Consider the following 20170-nt stretch of genomic DNA (forward strand, 5'->3'; position numbering starts at 1 on the left):
GGACAAATATTAAATATGTAAACTTCTCTGTATTTAATATGTGTGTCAAAAAAAGTAACAGCATGAATTTACTGTCAGTGCAAAGTCACCTGATAAAGCCACTGGAGGAAAAGCGTGATCAGCCTGTGTGAGATCCTGTGCTATATGCAAATCATTAGTGAGAACTTGCTGCTGGACGTCCATGTGTGTGAGCGAGGTTACGACAGAAATGCAGAGTACTCAAGAACAGCTCGGTTATTAATAGATGTGGTTCAGTGTGTTAATATTGAAGAGAACACACGTACTCTTAAAGGGACATGGCGACGCTGAATTGACCTGCTTGCATTTATTATTGAGTTTCGAAAGTTTTCACATAAAAGCTAACATGGAAGCTAACTTGCATGCACAGTTTTGAAATAGCCTAAAGCTGCTATAGAGCTAAGGAAATGTATTGAGCTACCTGTTCACTAGAAATGAATCTGTGCTCTGTTATCCGTTTGTCCGTGTGCAGTTGTTAATGACTTTTTGGTTAACCAGTTGAGCGTACAATAACTGTATGTCAAACATCCTTGGGTGCTCATTTGACAAATATATTCAGTGCTCACAGGCTATGCATGAGTAAATAGCCTCTGAAGCTGCAGCTCTGACTGAACTATAGACTACACAGCGTGGGAGGTGGAGGCTCGGAGAAAAGTAGGAAGGTCAAATGGGAGGAATAAAGTAGACCCATAGAGCCTTAAGATAGAGTGAGAGACGACGCAAAATGGTTGGAAAGACGGCTTTTAAAACACTTAGACAAGAGACAGAGTTGCTGCATAGAAGGACAAAATACATGCAGGTGGAGGAGAAACAAAGTGCACAAGCTGTGTAGGAACATTACTTCCCTCGACCTCGCAGATGCTTTAACCACGTAAGCAAATTATGAATGCGACCTTATCAGCCGAGCAGATAAATGATGAAGCTTTACACAGCAAACACTGTTGCCCATTTCAGCTCATCCTCCACAGAGAAAAAACACGGATGAAACGTTTGGATGTCAGTTTGATTTTTATGAAGCTTAATGAAGATGCCTCCTGTGTTTGGTTTTATTAGGGAGTTTAGAGAAACTGTTTAAAATGATGACATGAGAACAGAGAAATGAAAATGCTTTCTCAGGTTCGTCAGGGATTTCTCTGCTGGAATGGATTTCTGTCTTTCTTTGGTTTTTATCTCAAAGCGTTTGAGATAATTTTAACTTAGTGGTCTATTATTTTCTGCATTTCTTTATGTTTATCTTCACCTGTTAGTCCTTTAATCAAATACACAATTTCTGGAAACAAAAAAGCATTTTGTTGAGCATTTCTTACAGAAAACCTACAACAAAAGGCATACTGCTAAGGGGCCACCTGCTTGACACCTCTATTAATGGATGCTGTTACTGTTTTAAACTTGTTTCTCCAAGTTAATTATTTAATTACACAGCATGCTTGTCATTGCTTTAGGGTTTTTATCTACTACGTACACCAGTAAATATGCTTCCATGTTCAGCAGTGTTCTTCTGTGTACTGGATACATGTCTGAAGAAAATGTAAAAGTAGAGGTCCATCTGTTTTAAGTTTTTACTGTTTAAATTGATCATTTATGAAGCTCCACCTCTACAGACTAGGCCTTCTGACCTTTTTTTTAAGGTGACAGTTTTTTTTCCCAGATCCCACCTCTGGTATAGTTTGTCTAATTAGATGATTTTTTTTACTCCGTGCAATCAGTTAGTCTTACTCAGCCATTTTCTCTCCCTTTATCTGTGTCTCTGGGATCTAGGCTTGGGTTCAGACGGGGGTATTGCAGAACTTGTCTCCCAGTAGAGTTTACCAGCGTGGGTGTCTGTGTGCGTGCCCCACAAGTATTGCTAACAGTGTCTCAGGAGTGCTGCATTAGCCTTTGAAGATCTACAAATGAAAGGAAAAGAGAGAGAGAGAGAGAGAGAGAGAAGCTCATATAAGGATTTTTTTCTCGCTTTTTATCATCGGAGCCTAAACTTGGTTTCTATATTTCTTTTGTAGTTCTCTCTCTTTAAATTATTATTTCTTTTATCAGTCTCCCCTCATCTGTCACACACTTCCTTTTTTTTTATTTCTGTTTATGTCTTATCTGCTTTAAAGTTGTTGTTTTTTTATTCTAGAGTGTTTCAGAGTCTGGTTGTAAATATTTTTTGATAATTTTCGCTCCCACTGCATCGGAAAGAATAGATGAAAAGGGCAGATTTTATAAAACACACTGTGTAAACAGCAACCCACCACACTGTCTGATGCACATTCTTTGCTGACACACTTTTGGTGAATGATCAGAGAAAGAAAATGTGTGAGAGCTCTCTGTGCAGTACAGTGGTTTTCTTCTTTTAAGGTGGTCAGCCTGTGCATGATTCTGCAGAACTAACCCATTTTAAAAGTAGGTCATGGTCAACAAAACACCTATCTATCCTTGGCAGGAAATTACACATTTGTGCACATTTGTTAGGATCTTATTAGCGTTACACAATCCTGTGTGACTGTGCCTTGCAAAAACTATTCATTTTAATAAAAATTTAAATTATTTTACATTTAGTCTTGTTATAAATGAATCAATATCAGTTTTTTTTTATTGTTGAAATAAGCACAAATTATATAAGATTATGAAGTGGTAGGGCATGACCAAATGGTTTAACTAAATCCACACTAAATATGATACATGAAGAATTTATTTTGTTTGTTATTACATTTTGCCACCAACAGGACACAAAAAAAGTATTTTCATCACATGTCTTAAATATTTACCTTTTTTTCTCCGAAGTCAGAATTCAAAAAAGTGAAAACAACCATTACTTTAAAATCTAAAAAGGCTACTATTTGATTAAATAAAAGGTAGCTGCAAACGTTTGCTTGGAGATGTAGAGCTGTGTCTAATTAAATCTTTCTTATGCATACAAATATTCGCTACCTCAATATATTTGCTCAGAGTTTTAGGTTATATTACATAGAGTAATTAGCCTATTTGTTAAGTTGAGCAATTTTCTGACTTGAAGCTCCTGCTGTTTTTAGGTAGGCTTGGATGTTGTTCCTTCGTCAGCATTCTGTTATCAAAGATAGGCGGTTCCTGGGGCTGCAGATAAAGATTATCTAGCTCATTGATTAATCTGTTGATTAGATTTTCAATTATGGATTAATAATAGGAAAGCAAAAGTGGCCTGAAGGAAGATTTTATTCAGGATTTAAACCAAGTGAAGCTAAAAATATACAACTTAAGGGGCTTAGGGTTAAGCCTTTTTTACATGCAGAATTTTTATTTAATTTTTACAGCTTTGACATAGTTACTGCTCTGACAGGGATACTTTTTCAGCTAATGGCTTGCATTAGAGACAACTAATTATTAAATTAGTTGATGATTATTTTAATAGCCAATTTATCATGATTAATCTGATTGTTTCTGCCCTAGTAGCCACAGGTAAACCCCACAGCATGGTGCTCCCACCACCATGTTTTGCAGTGGGGATTGTTGGTGATCCTCAGAACAACTTATATTGTCTGTGATCCGCAAAGTAAACTTCTGCTCTCTGTTTAAAGAAGTTCACTTTAAATTCATGCCACCCTTTTCACATGTGAACTGTATATAATTTGACTGAACATTTCGCTGTTAAATACAACTTTGTGTTGGTTTTAATATAAAACATTAAAAAAACATTTAGTTATTTGGCTCTGTTAGAGTAAAATATTGACAACTTCAAAAGACGTAATATGAATCATGTTTGAGAATCCTAAGTTGAACCTAATCCCCATCAGATGTTTTAACTGGTCTATGGAAAGAAATATTCAAGGATATGGTGGTTTATTTGGAAAATGTCCATCATTATTTTATTAGATGTTGAAGGTTGAATTCCTGTTAGATAAACAGCAGATGACGGCGCAGACGAAACATAAAATTAATTTCTAATTCAATTTGAATTGATTTTCAAGTCTTTTTCAACCTTTATTTAATTTGTCTTTTGAAGCTCTGTCATTTTTGGGTTGTGTCTCTTTTCTTTGTGATGGTTGTATTGCGTGTCCACTGTTTGCTTTTCAATGGGAGGTCATCTGAGAGGAAGGCCTGTGTATTTATGTACATTTGTATGACTAGTAACCTGAGGAGACACATGTAAGAAGCTGAATGGTGTATCTCCTTACAAGTCAACCAAGGTTTCTGCATTACATCGAAGACAAAAAAAAAAAAAAAAAAGCCAGACATTCATAAAGAGACAGACTGCTTTATTTTCCTGCTGAAGTAAGTCTAAGATGAATAAAGACGAACTGAAAACGACTGGCAATTCAATTTACTCTCAGTGAAAGAAGCAGATTACATCGTTTTTTTATCTTCAAAATGTATAAAGTATTAGAGGTTTTCTCTGTGTCATGTTTATGCATGTACAGTATAGTGCAAAAGCTTTGATTCACCCATCATTTCTTTTTATCCTTTTTATACTTACTTGTAATGTTTAGGTGGTTTAGATGTTTATCTATGCTGTCTGAAGGTCTGATATTTTTATTTGAACATTAATCTTCAGACCATTTTCTGACCATCTTGTCAAATGAAAACTTCCGGCATAACACATTTAATACACTTGATTTACCAACAAAGCAAAATATCAATATAGCAAAGGCAAGAGGTAATGTCTGGGTGCGGGTCCAAAGTATAGCACCATTTGAGAAAGTTAAGTTTAAATACCACCAGAATTTTTAAGGAAGATTTTATAATTTGTTGGTGGATGTCTTTAGATAAGGTATTCCTAAATATATTCTTCCCATCCAAACTTTAGAATTCCAGCTACTACACAATTTTCCCTTCCTATGTTTTAAAAATCTAATTCTAGATATCTTTTTTTTTTTTTTTTTTTTTTTTTTGTAACCATGTAAAAGTTTATATCTGCAATTTCCATTTTACCAAACTGTGATCTAAGCTGTTATTTTGTGATAAAGGTGTTGTTTAAATGACTGTTGGCTTGCTGATATTAGCTTTTTAATTAAGAACAGAACAGCAATAAAAGCGTTCAATAAGCTGATTTATTTGATGCAATCATTAAGATTTTAATTGAACAATTTGATTCAGATTTTACCTATTTAAACATCTCTTGAATCATTTTTATTTGACTTTGTAAAAGTATTTTTATCTGAAGGTAGCAAATTTTCAAAATATATCAATATATTATATGTGCTTTTAAATAATCAAATCATTCTGATTTATATTTTTTGTTAATATTTTGATCTCATTTTATTTTTTTTTATAGGAATAATTCTGTAAGAATCTCTGGAAAGGTGTAAACCTAAGAGAACTGCTCTATATACCTGTTTAACTGACTGACAGTACATTCTCATCCAGTCAGATGATAGTCGGGGTCATATGTATCTCCTACTGTTATTTGAAGGATTTAACGTTTGTCATGTTACAAACCAACTCAGCAGTTAAACCAGATAATTCTGTGTGGGAGACTATTATGTTGGAGCATTTGTGATTTTAAAAGCTTATTTGATAAGTTCAGTTGAACATCTAACCCTGCTTTTTAGGATATATTTAACATTTCCCACACCAACATGTTCTTTGTCACGTCCGATATCTTAGTTAAAAGTCATTGCAGGAAAAAAATAAAAATAACAATATATATATATATATATATTTATTTATTTTTTTTTTATGCAACAGATCGTTAGAGTATCCCTCATTTTATAACACACACACATGCACATGGTCACATAGTGGCCAGGTCCAATTGTGTCTGGTTGCTGGGCAATAAGCTCACAGCATTCGACCATAACAACCTCATCTCCATCAATCAGCCGTAGAGTGCTCTGCTCTAGTAATGATGTCGTCACACTCTCTCTCACACACACGCACACACACACGCACACACACACGCAGACCACTCATGCTTCTCTCATCCTCTTTGTATTGACCTTGCTTTGCTCATAGTTGCGAGTGTCTGCAGCGTGAGTGTTGATTATAAAAGCTTTGCCAAAATATTGCAGGGATGGGTGCAATCCGCTTTTCATATAAGGGACATAAATCTTCCACAGATCGAGTGCAATCCACCCACGCACTCCTTTGTAGACTAGAAGTTTAGGGGACGTTGAAAGATTTAGTTTGTCAAGGCTTTCTGGAAGGCTTCAGTGCTCTATAGCACTCTCCTGTGGTCACAGATTTTTAATATGTGAAGCATTGTAGTGCAAAGACTGAAGATATCTGAGCTGTAGCAAAACGGATCCTTTTTACCTTCAAAGCTAATCTGGAAGTGTCAAATATTCTATTTAGGTTGGAATGGATAAAGAAATCACCTCTGCTGTGCATATTCTGTACATATTCACACGTGTTCTTTTTAGGAGAAACACACCTACTGAGACCCGATTAATCTTGCATACAGTGACCATTCCTGTTCATTATTCACTGAAAATGGCACCTTGCTGTTCTTTAACACAGACACATAAGTGAAAAAAAAACTCTGAGATCCACACATTTAAGAGCACATGCCCATATTCCAGCTGTGCTTTTACTTGGGGGTAGCACATTGAGGTGAAGAGAGAAGCAAGAACAGTAACCGTCAGATCAGGGCCAATTAAAAAATGTTCAGCTCAGCGTGTGAGTGTGCTTGTGCTTGTAAGAGAGTAGGTTAGTGTATGAGTCCTTGTTTGACTGCCAAACAGAGGCTTGGCAAAGAAAGCTGGCTTCCTTTCCTCTCAGCAGGGTCTCTTACAATTTAGAGACACATTAGAAGTTTGTTCTGTTTGTTTGTCTGGATGTGTTCATGCTGTCTTCATATACTCATTCATAGTCTTTAAAATCAGACACAAGAGGCTGTGTTTGTAGGTCTTAGTGGGAAACGTGGATTCTGAAAACATATTGTCATCAAACATGAAGAAGCTATTAGAATATCCTGAAAAACCCAAATCACACAAATACAGCATATTCCTTTATCATTTATGTATAAAAAATATCATATCAAACATCTAAAGCTACAGTTTTAAATGAATTCATTTTCTGCTGAAATAGCAGATGTTTCAGTGCAGAGACTATAACTGCCATATGTATCCTCTTCTCTGGGTTGATGTGTTAGTTATTTGACTTATTGTATGTATATTTCCAGTTAATGGTGTGCAGACATTAGCTTTTCTTCTGGGCAGAATCTTGTTCCATCAGAAGTGCAGAAACTAAATTTCAATTAACCAGAGTGAATCTTTATATCCAAAATTCTAAATTAAGTGTATTTTGATCTGAATTTCTCTCAAATAAAACTGTATTTAAGAAGGTGAAACAAAAGTAAAAACTATTTAATAATTGAAAACTACACTAATTTGCTTTTAAACTTTATCTTGTTTGCATTGAAAATCCAATTTGACTAATTGCACGTTCAGTTCGAACTTTTAAAATGCTGATTTCTTTGTTCCACACACCTGAGTCTCGAACTGCCAGATGCACACACAGTTTACTCTCCGTTTACAATTTTTTTATTTTTTATTTTTTATTTTTTTTTTTTTTTTGTAGTTTAGTACTCCTTATTTGGCTTGTCATAGGTTAGGAACCTTAAACTGTAACAGAATAACCTGGCATAAGCCAGATTGATATCGTGTAGAATTCAAATTGAACTACAAGTGTCAATCTGCAATCTGGGAAGCATCCTGCAGAGAGTGTTCCCAAAAGAGTCGCACATTAAGTGCAATTCTTCAAGCTTATTGGGTACCTGCCTCCCAGGTCCAGTTTCAAGTTGCAGCTGTGACTTTTCACATTTTTGATTTGTTTCACGGGGTTACCTTAGAAACCTTACTCTGGCCAAATCTGGTCGGGAAAAACGCCCAACCATCTTCCCGTCCACAAAAACAACAATTGTGTCCTTTTGCTTATTTGGCGCAGCCATGTTTGTATTACTTCAGCCTTCTGCATTTTTGCATTGACTCTTTAACACTTCTGGGTCTTTATTGTCTTGAAGCTGTGTCCATACTCTAGCATATCTAGCATAGTCCTGCTGTCATTTACAGCAATTGCCCTACTGCAGCTATTGCTGAAGCAGTTCAAAATACTATATTACAAGTTTATGTTTATCTTTATGGCACTTGAAAAGGTTAAATACAAACTCTTTCTGGCTGGACCATCTGTTTCTACCCCTTTGCGAATCTTCCTTGCTCTGGCCATATTGAACCTTCCTTTGTTTTATTGCATGATTGTGAGGCCCTCGGGAAACTGAGTTGTGGTTTAGGGAGGCATTTCCTCCATATTGCAGCGATGGTCAGCCGCTTGGACTACACACCCTCAGAAAAATTCAATGCATTCTTCTGTCTCAAGAAAGTAAGCAGCTGTCAGACACTACGTCAGCTCCGGAGGTATTTCATCTATGCGTACGTGTTCCTGTGAGTGTGATTGTCTGCAGTGCCTTTAACAAATGAACTGCAGTTGGTCTGAGTCGAGAGAGGAAGAAGAGAAAAAAATCAGAAATGTTCACACAACTAAACATGATGTTTGAGTTAAAGTTTGGAGTGGATTTTTTTTAATAAGGGTGTTTTTTCATCCCACTAAACCTATTCAATACATTTATCTAGGAAAAGATCATATTTAACGGCAACTTGGAGTAAAAGAGCCTTCTGAGTGTAAACATTTCAAAACATTAGCATGAGATCTGATTTTTAATGGCTTCAATGTCTGTCTACATAAAAAAACAACTACCATGTTCATCAAAACTTGTGCACCAAGCAGAGTGCCAGTACATCTGGCAAAGACTGAATGTGAAGAATGTGATCCCTAAAACAGATGAAGTGATGGTTGAATGAACACAAGTATTCAGAGTCTAGATATGCCAGCATGCAGTCTAGCTCAGAGAAACACTCACAGAGAGAACATTTGGTTCAGATTGGCGCACACAGTCGCAGAAACACATGCTTGATCATAAACTTATTACTCACTGTGTCCAAAAGCACCAGAAGGCCATTCACACAATTGATAGAAGAGTTGTATGCAAATCAATCATTTGGTCCCTCGCTAGAGAAGACAACACTCTGTTTTTAATTTGTCACTTTGGACAATTTATTAAACACTCTTTGAAACAGTGAAGTAAATGTTACTCATTTATACGTTTTGCATTTTTTTTAAAGTTGATCTGAGTGGCTTGAAACTTCTTATGTTGCATGACTCACGGTTTCTCCGTTTTTAAGATCTGATAGGACTCTAACTCAGACGTTTCGAATCACTACCATGATAAAAGAGCAGGTGACGACCCAGTTTCAGTTTTCTGAAGGCTTAGATTTTTGATTTAACTTTCATATTTGATTTGAATTAACCTGGATTGATCTTTAGCACAAGTGATTGGTCTGTTCATTACTTTACTCTAACCTCTGCTTGATTGTGACCCTTTATTTTTTAACCAAGTGCAACTTGATGAATCGCTGAAACGAAATGCCATGGAAATCAAAGCTCATAATGGTTTCCAGGGATTTAGAAGAGAAAAGCCTCCTGGCATCATAGACGTACTTCACTGTAATTAGAGCTTAATATACTTTCTGCAGATTAATTGTTTTATTCAGGACTCTTCTGGAGTTTTTGTGGCCAAATAGCTTTATCTTAATGTAAATTGAATGCAACAGTTATAGTCCTGTAAAGACTAACAAAAAGTTAGGATGCAAAAGGCTTATAATGATCGTTGTGCAGCTTTTCCAATTTGTAAGTTCACATCGATATGAACATCTGGGCAGATATTGATATTCAATACTGATATTGGATAACAGGTATTAAAAAATATTATATATTTATCTACCGATTGGGCTGCATGAAAAATTAACCACAGTAATGACATCGCTTCTCTGATTCAGTTTAACACCCACAATCCTGCACCGTATCAACATCAAGGTCACATGACCTAACAAACAACACATGACTGATCACCCTACCCTATTATTAACAAATGAAAAAATGTGAACAGATATTAATGCTGATATTTCATACATCCCTATACTTAATAACACTTTTTTTCCTGTAAGACTAATCAGGTGAAACACTGCTTATTTTGGCTGTTCATCAATAATTTGAAAATCTTTCCACAATCTTATAAAGGTTAATAGAGACACCAGAAATACTGGGCTATTTTGGACTCGGAAGCACACATTTTAATCGCAATTCATTAACACCCAGACTACTTAAGAGGTTAAGAGTAGAATAAAAGTTTTATATGTCTTTCTCAAACTGATGCTGCATTAATATTGAGAGAAAAGGCGACTGTAACACAGCATCATACAAACCATAGTTGTTAAGTTAGATAACGGTGCTCAGAGCTTCTACAACTCCATTCAAACGAGCCTGTCTTTCAGTGCAGATTTGAATCACTTTTCAAATCCCATAATAACCTACAAAGCAGCTAATGGATGGCCCTACCTCGGCATATTTCTGACCAGCTAACTATGTAAAAACTTAATCAGGTCACTCAGGTCATTAGGTGCAGACCTTTTTGTTGATCCCAGAATTGGATCCCAGCCTGCTGAGGATGTTCTTGCTTACTGAGGTGCTGCACTCTAAAAAAAAGCTTCCTGCAGACCTGTAGTCAGAAAAGGCCTTCTGCGTCAGAAAACAAATTCAAAGCTTTCCTGTTTCCAGTTGCTCACAACAGTTTTTTTTTTCTTACTGGATAATTTGAAACCTCAATTATGCCTTAATTATTTATGCATGTTGTTAGTTTTGCTTAAAAGTCATGATGAGGAAATATTGGAAATGTGTGGAATGACCTAACCAGAGTCCAGAATTGAATCTGATTGAAAATCGGGAGAGAGGGCTGATTATTAGGACTACCAATAGCGTTTTTTTCAAATAAGTTTTCAAAAAGAATTTTATTCTGTTTTTGGGGAAAATTGGTTCAATGAAAAAAACTTTGACATTAAATATGCAAATGAATACTTTTATGTTAAATTATGCTTAACTCTAGGTGAAATACAATGTGCCACATTCAAAATGATGTTTCCTGTTAACTTGCAAGTCTATCTAAGCATTTTTTAGGTTGATCTTTGATATGCAACACTCTCTGTTCTTTTTGTTTGAAAGCAAAAAGCACTTAGTGCAAGTTGTTGCATGGGAGGAATTCAACAATAGAGCTTGCCAAATGTGATGCTGTGTAATTATGGTTCAATGCTGTGGAAAACCTCAAAGCTCATTGAATCTGAATGTGCAGAATGACATAAATGCACATACAAAGGAGTTGTCAGCTTCGCTATGTTTTGCTATTCAATCAGAAGCTCACTTAATGCGGTTTACACCGAACCGTTCCCAACTAATTTAGCCGGCCTGAATCCTAGATTGGAGATGATGGGTTGGAACAAAGAGTCCTGACTTGTGCGTTTGGCGTTTCTGCAACAGGCAGAGAATATATTCCTCAACTTCTGCTATAGCTCCTTACTATAGATCGCAATTAAATCTGTCAAGTCAGAACCCTGAAAGAGAACTTCATCTTAAAACAACAAAAAAACAAAGAAGCAAATGATAATGTTATGGTTGTTTAAAAAATATTAAAGTCATCAACTTACAATGTTAAAATTAAATCATAACATAAGCAAGGAGAACTTTTCACTTCACTCTCTTCCCTAGTTGTCCACCAGCTTCTGCACACGTTTCTCATTGACCTCTTGTACAACATGTAAAGAGCCTCGTCCTGTTGCATAATGCTGACCTGACCTTTTAATTGATTGCAATTATCTGAACACTCACCTCCTACTAACATTTCCACAGATCTATAACAGTTATAGCAAAGATGCAGCATTATATATCCGCCTGAACAGAGGCAGGATTACTCTTTTGCTTTGTATTATTCCATATTATTCGACTGAAATAAGAAAAGAGTTCTACCTGACCTGATTTTGATAAAGATTGTGGAGGGAGGTTTAGAATTATGATGATGATGGTAAGGAGGCCCATCAAACGTCAACTGCTTGGATCACCAAAGCTAAGCTACTAATAGGCCTGTGGTAAAATGCAAAAAGGTAGTCTCTAATTAAAAACATTTCCCATTTATTATTGAGAATGATATTAAAAACTTTTAAGATGACTTTTTTTTATAAATTTTTTTACAGTATAAAAAATTGATAAATTTTTTTTTTACAATATATAAACAAAATCTCTCAATTTTACATTGTTCTGTTGTGTCCTAAGCGATACCAGTCTGATCCATTGATCGAGATTATTAACCTGATGAAAGTTTGAATCTAAGTCTGTAATTTAAGTCTTGTAATCTTAACTGAACTCTTGGACGGTGATGCATACGTCGGTAAGTTAAGAAGTGAAACTCTGCAGATTTGAAGTTGATTGATTGTCCAATTCTAAAATGAAATGAACTAAATGAAAACGTGATTCAATACTTATCTAAGGTAACTACCTACATGTGGTCCTACAAGCAAAACAAATGTTTTATTTCAGTGAGATATCAGTCAGAGTGCCATTTTTAAGTGTGGCTTGTGTTTTTTTGGTTTTCTAAAAGTTGCTGAACATTTTGCCATGCACAACTGAGTCTTTGTCCTGCTTTGCTCCCTCCTTATCATCTTCCTCCGCCCTTTTTTGCTGACCTTCTTCAGCTTTTTATACTCCCCGCTGTGCCTTGCTGGCTGTGCCAGTGTTGTTCTCCCAGTGAGTTTGTATCTGCCTCTTCTCTGCCACCATCTGTTTCTCTCTGTCTCACTGCCTGCCAGTACATTGCCATCCTATTCCTCCCTTTCTGTACTCTCATTTCTCGCCACCTGTCCTTCTCTGTCGCTTTGGATTTCCTCTTCATTTCTTGCCACTTCCTTTCAATTTGTTGTTGCAGCCTCTTTTTTTGTGTCTTTATCTTGTCTTTTTTAATACTATTGATGGTTTCCTTCACCAGTTGATGTCTGTCAATCTATCGCCTCAGTAGTTGCATTTTTTTTTATTTGACTTCTCTATGCAAACAATTTAGTTCACTCAAACCCTTCTGTTTACTGTGTGCAGCCATTGTAATTCATGTAAAGGCTTTAGTTCAGCTCCTCGCTAAAGCCTGCCACAGAATCCAATTGATTTTCCCACATCTGACATTGGATATTCATTCTCTCTGTTTCTCTCTCTGCCTAACTCTTCCATTGTTGTATTTTGTGCTCACAGCAGCTATCAGCCCTTTGTAGAATTGAGTCATCATGCATATTATAAAAGCGTGCATAAAAGGCTGTCACTAATGCATCCTTCGAACTGTAACTCCTACCCCAGTTGCCTTTAAGGGCACATTAGAACAGAAAGAGAGTCGCCTACATTTACTCCCACTTCACCAATTTTTTTTTTCTTTGTCACACTCAGAAAAAGTGGGTCAGTAGGATGTTTGGCATCCCTTAAACATTCGGAGGCACACACTTGCTGCAGCTGACTAACAGCAGGGAGTTTGTGTCTTGTATCCTCTGTAACATTCACAACATTTCCAACACAACCAGATTAATTAGTCCCACAGAGTATGTGTACGCCATCGATGGTAACCTGCTCTGTCTGTTACGGTGTATGTGGGAGTTCTCTCTTCACTTAATATATACAAGTATAAATACAATGGTAATCACTAACATTTATACTGTTGAGGGAGGAGGCAGATATTGTGTACTGGGGACTAACATACTTTTTCAATAAATGTACAGTATGTATTAATCACAGAACCCAAACCGTGTTACAGTAGGTTGCTGGCTGAAGCTGGGAAGAGAGCATCTTTTTCGCAGTTAAATGAGTCAACTATTTAACTGGAAGAAAGGCCATTCAGTGAATAAGAAGCCATTACTCAATATATGACATAAAAACCAGATAGCAATCATGAACAACAGTCATCATACATGGAAGTAAGTCCCGTTGTCTCATGAAACTAAATTTGGAGTGTTTGGATAGAATCACCTTTGGAAGAAAAGGATGAAGCCTGTAATCCTTGTATAATAAGACATTTTAGATTATATTAGCAGAAGCATTGTCTGGAAGCATTAAAGCAACAACATAAAAAAAGAAACACCTTAAGAGAGTGTTTGCTGTAAATAAGCACTTTATATATAAATTAGCTATTAAGCCAACATTTGGTCAAAAACAGGCATTATAAATGGAAATTGCCCTGACATATCACCAAGTTAATTTCAAAGGGACTATAGAAATGCAAAGTTAAGTTTGTGGGAGGTTATGCAACAATTAACTTTACAATCTAAAGCCAGTTGCACAAATTAATGCACAATTATGCCAATTTCTAAGTTTGAAGAAAGTACAAAATAAAATTCTTGGCATTCTTTATTACTGAAGTTTCACTTATTTTTTACCGAGCTAGAATAGGAACAGGATGGTTTGGTGTCAAGTTGAGTAAAAAGGATATGCAACCTTTTGAAGATTAGCTGTAAATATCTGCTTTGACATATCACCCTTTTTTGCATATGAGGGACATGCCTATAAGTGAGGGACATCTTTGGTGCACTATATGTGCATTAAATAGTGCAGTCTGTTTCAAAGCTAGGTTCCTGGTGGGATAATCCTCTTGAACTCTCACTGTTCATAATTTCTTTCTAAATATCAGTGGTTGGTAGGCTTAAATTGCACTAATTCACCATGCCTAATTCCCAAGAGTGAAATATGTAATAGTGCAGATATCAACAATATGACTTTTATGATAAACAATCCAGCCCTCAGACACATCCAGGATTATAAAGCAGGCTGACAGACAAGCCTCACAGACTGCTTGATTGTAAAAAGGTATAACCCCTAACCTTTAACTATTAAACCAATATTGACGTGCAAAACTGTGAGTGCTCTCATTATGGTTTAATATGGATATAAGGTCAAAGTATAGTTGTTTCTTAAGTTCCTCAAGAGTTGTACTAATGCGCTAAAGTCCAACTATTTACAATTTACAATCTCTTCCCTCTTAGATGACAACTTTGATATTACCTAGTGCATTCTTAGCTTGTCCAACGTTGGCACACTTTCCCCTGATTGTTGAATATCACTTTATTTACAGCCAAGGCAAATAGAATAGCTTTTTAAAAAGAACTGGGCTATTTAGATTATATGGAGAGAATATAAAATATAGCTAGAGAAACTACTTAGGTGTTAAAGGTAGAGTAGGGGAAAAGGTGCCGAACAAAGTGCACAGGGCGCGTTCTGCAATAGTAACCATGGGTGTTATGATTTGAGGGTTTGGAGCATGACCTAAACACTGACAGAAACTCAACAACATTATATAATAAACTACTTAATGATAAAGAGTTAAACTTAAAACCAGACCCAAGGAGAACACGTCATGGCCTCTGTAGAAGGCAGTTCAGAAGGAGGATCCTGCAGGAAAACAGTGAACAACTTACAGCACATACTAAAGTTAATGACATCAGAAGCCACTGTGGTAAACAGAGGATAATGAAGAGAAGGGAAAATGGAATGATGGAGACTAAGTGAAGGACTCAAATACAACATAAAACCTGCACCCATCCTAAAACATGACGCATTTTATCATAACATGAAGTTAAGCAGAGTATTTCATTTGTACATTGAAGTATGATCCACAAGTTTACCATGCTGTGTGCTATTGATAATTGTAGGCAAACCAGTTTTAAATCTTTTTTCTCAATAGTCTTAAAGACTAAATAGTATTGGTTTGCTCTGATACAGTATGCCCACATTTAATGAACAAGTATGCATTATTTTTGGAAGGTTTGTCTGAGGGTGCATTTGTGAAATGTGCAAACAGACAGATCATATTGCATTTTTATGCATTGCTATAGGAACGCAACAGAGGGATGTCACCTGTGTGTAATTCACTGATTGCATATAAAATACCAGCTGCAGAAAGCCTCTCGGGATGCGTACATCAAAATAAGCGTGTTTTTTTTTCTTAAGCACTAATGTAAAAGCAGTGTTTGCAAATGAAGGCAACACAAGGCATGAATTGTTCCAAATTGCTGGGTTCAGTGGTTTTGTTTGCATCTATATTATAGTGGAATCCTGTCAAATCCAGAGCAAAAATACATTTGTCTGCCTAAAACAGTTGTTAAAGATTTAGAAAATTGCAGTGATTTGTCTGCTCCCTCCATTGTCTCCTCTTTAATTTAGACTTTTCTGTGCCCCGTATCCCCCTGCTTGAGGGAAAAAACAAATTCACCAACGTTAATAACTTGTTAGTTTACAGTGGAAGATAAGCAATTTGTTTTATATCTTACAATGCTTTGCCCACAAATCTTCCTTTTTTATCTTTATAGTGGAAAATAAAAGCAGCATATCAAACTAAATGTACAAACCTTTTTTTTGTGGCCAGATAAATGTTCCTCATTCCTTACTGACTGCAAGGTCCACATTATATTATTTTACCTGCTGGATACGCAGTTGTAAAAGTCCATATCAAATAATAAGGAATTTTTAGTACAAATATGTTTTCTTGTGCAATATGGAGTTGTTTGTGCTTTTTAGTATTTGGAAAAGGTAATGACGCAAAATACTCTTTCTTTCCTTTAAGAAATGTGGCTTTTGTCTGCAACGTTTCTTAAAGGAAAGAAATCAAATTCACACTTTTTTGTTGTGAATCACAGCTTTGTTATGTGTTGCTCTCACTGGCAGACAAACAGAAATATCCTGAGCCTTGTCACCAAATTTATTCTGCAATGTGCTGTTATTTTTTTTGAGACTCACAAGAGTCTACTTTTAAAATTTTCAAATCAATGCTTTGAAAACCATTTTATACACTCATTGCATTTAACATTTGCTCCTTTTGTTCACCAGGGAGTGCTGAGTCCCTCAGTCCACGTTCTGCATTGTGGGATATAGTCTGGAAGCCTCTCCATGGCCTGTGCCACCTGCTGACAAACAAGGAAGTGTGGAGCAGTTGTGTTGAATGAGGTGAGAATGGTAACAATTGGCATCTTTACCATGAAGCTAAATCTGTTTCATCCAGTTCCCTTTTTGCTTCTATAAGTTAGTTGCAGTTTGACTTGCATCTCCAGCTACAAGGCAAGGCTCACTGCTGAGTCTTAACACACAAACTGCTGTCACGCTGCTATTCCAGCCTAAAAGCTGTAAGTCTGACTGTCATGTTTAATCTGATGTTATAAGCTCTGGCATCAAGGACTTTCCAGCCTTGTTCTCCGTGTAGCCAGGAGCTCTGCTCTACTGATAAACCCGTCAATCTGGGAACTACACAGATGAATGTTAAGTAAAATGGGTTTGATTTTAATGGACTGGCAGCTCATAAGCTCAGTTTTGTTTTCTGGTTAAAGCTTTAAAACCACAGCACAGCTTATATAGTAAGTGGTTTACTCATCTAATCCTGATTATTTATCATGCAGCACAATCAGTTGACCAATACAATATGATATATCACTTTACCAGTCGCTCTTTGAAGATATGGAGATGTTTTAGGCGCATTTAGTTGCCTGAATGCAGCCACTAAAACTCAGCTAGTATAGATAACACTACTTGTTTACTAAATTCACTGTAATTAGATAAGATGTTCCTTAAAACCCAGTGTGCCTGGATACTGTGCATCTACAAAAAGCAGTTTCATTCCTTAAATTATGAGTCCACAAAATACTGTTCTTGTTTTGTTTGTTTGCATTTGCACTTCTTGCAGCATACATGTATTATGTGTGAAGAACTGATAATCCTGAGGGGGGTAAATTCTCACTCCTCACTTCCACTAAGACTGAAGATCTCAGGGTCAGTTACAGAGAGTAGCAGCTTTGGAGCTGCTGGCGATTATCTAACAGACGTTTCAGCTGAGTACACGCTAGGTCAAGGATGTAAACTTGTGCTTTTTTCTTGATATCATTGTTACAATTTGTTATTAGGCTGTTATTGGTGATAGGAGTCGATACAGTGAGTCGATAAAAAAAAAAAAAAAATTTAAGGGTGGCTTCTTTCATTTATTGATTGTTACTCATATTACATTTGGGTTTTTTTTTATGTGATGCCACCCAGTAACTAAATAATGAAATAATAAATCTTATCTTCAAATTTTCAACAAGAGTTAAACATCACTAATTCAATGTTTAGTTGATTGGAATTGAGACTACTTGAACAACACAGGGGAAACTAATTCTGTCTGCATTACCTACCAATAATAAAGTTCCTCCTGCACTGTTTTTTCTTCATGTTCAGACATTCTGCCAAGAATTTGTAGTCAAACACGCATAACTTAACATTTACTATATGGTGTAAATGCCTGCAGCATCAGACACCGGGTAAATGTAAAGTATTTTGATTCGATTTATTTTTAAAATCTAGGTTTCTGTACCCTGGAGTGTTTCAGAGTGGATAAACTTAGGTCATGCAAGGATTACGTCATCATGAGATGGTAGTATACATGCAGGCTTTAAATAAAACAATAAAATGGTTATTTGCCAGTACAACCCATGTCTCGCATGCCTGCGATCACATGTAAAATTTAATGTGACGAAAAAAATATGTGACAGCTGGTTTTATCTTTATAAAACAGATGAGTTGTGCCATATAAACATTTCATCCACGCTGTTTTATGAAATGAGATTCTCTAGTAGCTCTGTGGTGGAGCTGCAGCTAATGTTGTTCTGATGTTTCAGAGTAAAATACGATCCATGTTCTGCACGTGCAGTCTTTCACTTTGAAACTCTATCAGATCCATTTCGCTTTATAGCAACTGATTTCCTTCCTTTACAATCCACTCTACTCTAGATTGAAGTGAAGTTGAAGAATCAAAATGAAAAGTAGACCAGCCACGTATTTAAGAGGGGATGCTCGTGGTTCCCTGGGTGGAAGCACTCTCACTGACTGGAGTGGCTACGATACTTTCATCAGCATGGCGAGGATGCGGTAGCAGGGCGTGTATGTGACACAGCGCTGACCCATTCAGTGGAACCTCAGGAGAAGAGATTCCTGCTGACTGTGGAATCTCATCTCACCATCTGTCTGAACTGAGACTGCCTCCAGTGGGGATAGGAGGATTTCATGCCTCACCATCACACTGCCCCCACCAAAAATAGTTTTGCTTTGGCAAGAAAGCAAATTTATTTTTCATGAGTGCAACCCAACAGCACAGCTTTGCTACTCCACCCACAAAGATGTTTTCTTTTAAAACAAGGCACCATTCAAAGGAATATTAGCAAGTTTTCCTATGGTTTATTGCCAAGAGGCTTTGCTACAACAAAGAAATCATCAACAAAATTCATATTTCCTTTTTTGTTCTAGCTTTGCTATTTTTCTCTTTCACTGTGCTCCTTTAAGTGAGCAAGACAGCTATTCACACTTTCATCCCTTTTTTTTCTGTCGCCCAAACAGTAAAAAGTGTGAATGCTTGTGTGTGAGAAAGAGAGTTAGTACTATTCTTGGCTGGCGGGCTAGTCTTGGCTCCAAGGCGTATGGGAAAAGTGCTGCTGGCAAGTCTTGAGCTGAAACATTCCATTATGCTGTCCTTTTGAAGCACACACAACCCTACTTTTTTTTTTTTTTACTTAGGAGGTCATCATGTTTGCTTACCTTCTCTTCCCTAAACCACAACCTTTACGTTTCTTAATAAAAAATCTAATGTTTAATAATTGAACATACAATTATGTTATAATTGATTGTTTTTTAATCAGAAAATTATTAGAATAATAAGCACTTGCACTCTTTCATTACATCTACCATCTCTCAAAAACATTTAGATGTTTGTGCATAAAGACACAAACACGATTACTAGAGGAAGCCTGAATATTGCCTTTGAAGAGGAAGCTGTTGTAGTACTACGATATATCTTCAGGCACAAAGCCAGAGTTTAACCATCACTCACTCACACAGCATTCGGTGCAATATCCTTAAATCAATACCCTAAGCAGCAGGATGCTGTCTGCATGAGTTGTATTAGCTAATAGATCTCTGCTGTCTGTCTTTCTTCTTGGATGTCTGTCTCTTTCTTGCTACTATGGAAAGACATCCCCATTGCTTTCATTCACTTGTATCTTGATCCCTCTGCTCTCCCTTTGTCCTGTTTTCTTTTTACTTTTATCCTCATTGTGTCTCTCTCTGTCACTGCAAAAGCCTGCAATACTGTACAGCAGTAGTAGTCACCTTGGTAGATAAAAGTGTTTTGACATAGAAAAATGGGTCATGGTCAGAGTTTTGGGACAAACATCTAACCTCAAGCTGGGTCCATTGCTGAGATCAGATATTTTCCTAGTACATCATGTACAAAAATGCAATTTTGATCTAAACTCCCCCTGTTTTGAGTCATTTAGGAGTC

At 36.5% G+C, this 20170-nt stretch overlaps 1 protein-coding gene across 2 annotated transcripts in view; it reads left to right on the top strand.

Annotated features, from left to right (window-relative positions):
- Nucleotides 1-20170, top strand: part of atxn1 (ataxin 1) — a 117291-nt gene that overhangs the window by 62301 nt on the left and 34820 nt on the right. For both annotated transcript variants that reach the window (XM_015379627.1, XM_015379628.1), the window contains one exon: nt 16702-16818. The gene's annotated coding sequence lies outside the window, so the exon portion shown is untranslated. The remainder of the gene's footprint in view (nt 1-16701; nt 16819-20170) is intronic.

This window comes from Cyprinodon variegatus, unplaced genomic scaffold (assembly GCF_000732505.1).
Source record: "Cyprinodon variegatus isolate N-32 unplaced genomic scaffold, C_variegatus-1.0 Scaffold196, whole genome shotgun sequence".
Taxonomy (NCBI): Eukaryota; Metazoa; Chordata; class Actinopteri; order Cyprinodontiformes; family Cyprinodontidae; genus Cyprinodon; species Cyprinodon variegatus.